The sequence below is a fragment of the Eurypyga helias genome, unplaced genomic scaffold, assembly GCF_000690775.1.
Source record: "Eurypyga helias isolate BGI_N326 unplaced genomic scaffold, ASM69077v1 scaffold26242, whole genome shotgun sequence".
Classification (NCBI taxonomy): Eukaryota; Metazoa; Chordata; class Aves; order Eurypygiformes; family Eurypygidae; genus Eurypyga; species Eurypyga helias.
Window position 1 is genome coordinate 11369 of NW_010238241.1, and position 1585 is coordinate 12953.

At 52.2% G+C, this 1585-nt stretch overlaps 1 long non-coding RNA gene across 1 annotated transcript in view; it reads left to right on the top strand.

Annotated features, from left to right (window-relative positions):
* Positions 1-329, top strand: part of LOC104506741 — a 6433-nt gene extending 6104 nt beyond the window's left edge. The window contains exon 5 of the long non-coding RNA XR_727862.1: positions 221-329. This is a non-coding gene — a long non-coding RNA (uncharacterized LOC104506741). The remainder of the gene's footprint in view (positions 1-220) is intronic.
* The last annotated feature ends 1256 nt before the right edge of the window (positions 330-1585 follow it).

A 1585-nucleotide genomic window follows, 5' to 3' on the forward strand; every position in this document is an offset into this window, starting at 1 on the left:
AAAGAGTGTGGGGGGAGGTCCTGGTGCAACCTCAGTATCTCAGCAGGACCAAGGTCTGCACGGATACTCCTAGGGCTGCTCTGGCAATGGTCCACTTGCTGCTATCTACTAGGGAGGCTTCTTGGCACAGCCTGGCGTGGATAACTGCATTCCTGTTTGTGTCATTCCGTGTGTCACGAGGGCAAAACTGAAAGTGGCCTGCCAACTGTTTTTTCCCCAGGATGAAAGCGTCACGCAGCTGGGACAGGAGCTTGCCCAGAAGCTGGGACTGAGGGTTCGAAAAGCGTACAAAAGACCGCAGGTATGACTTTTTTTTTCTTAGAGTCTGTCCTTTGGCTCTTTCAGATTTCCTTTTGCAGATGGGGTAGGTGCAGCTCTGCAGCTGAAGACACGTGTACACAAACTACCCTGTGATCCCTCTTAGCAGGCCGCTGGCTACTCTCCTTTGAGTGACTCTCTGACTCACTTTGCCTTGATCCATTTCTAACCCTGTTGCTGCTCTGTGTCTACTGTCGGGATGTTTCCTGTGTCCCCCGCTAAGGTGGGCGCAGCTGGGCTGGTGCTACAGGAAAGGCCTCTGATGCACTGGGAGCCTGTGTTTTTGGGAGGAGAGGGACACATGGCCTGATCCCAAAGGAGTTTTGCATCACAGTCCATTCCCTGTTATGTGATGAGAAGAGTGGGATCTCTGATTGCTGCTCTGTGTCCACTGTCGGGATGTTTCCTGTGTCCCCAGCTAAGGTGGGCGCAGCTGGGCTGGTGCTACAGGAAAGGCCTCTGATGCACTGGGAGCCTGTGTTTTTGGGAGGAGAGGGACACATGGCCTGATCCCAAAGGAGTTTTGCATCACAGTCCATTCCCTGTTATGTGATGAGAAGAGTGGGATCTCTGCTGCATCGGAGGCATGCCTGGTTTTGTAGTGCAATGGATCGTGCGGGGTTCTTGCCCTGTATCTAGGCATACACCTTCTTCATGGGGTGGGAAGGGCTTGCGCTTTGGGAAAATGACACGTACTCATCTGTTAGGAAAGAAGGCAGCAAAAAGCAAGTCGTGGGTCCTATAAGTTGACCCCAGCGTCTGAGTCTGTAACTGCCTCTACACAAAAGTGCTGTGTAACTGGAGTACTGCTGGTACTTATGTGTATTCCCTGGGATGGAGCTAGAGGGCGTTAGGCCACTGGTAGCACTCTTGGAAAAAGCTGCCTCGGTCATGTAAGATCCCAGGGTGCGTTTTCAGGCGTAGGGAACATCAGCCGGTAGTGGAGGCTTATGTTCGCATCCTCAGCCCTGTGCACGCTGTGTTAGAGCCAGCGTGATCCACCCCCAGGGCGGCACCTTTGCAGTGGGCGGTGAAGTGACCCCTGGGCATCCAGTCTGCAGAGAGCTTTTGGGGTGCATTTGACTGCGGCATCTTAGCCCTCTCCCTGACCAACCTTACAGGTGTGATTGACTTACCCCCAAAAAAACATGTTGTAGCAGTTCTCAACGCTCCGAAAGGATTCTGTCTCAAAGGAAAGAAGTTTTATGCAGAAAGATTTTTTTGTAGCTGCTTCCAGTGCTGTAATGCCTTCCCAAAGTAGTAATTT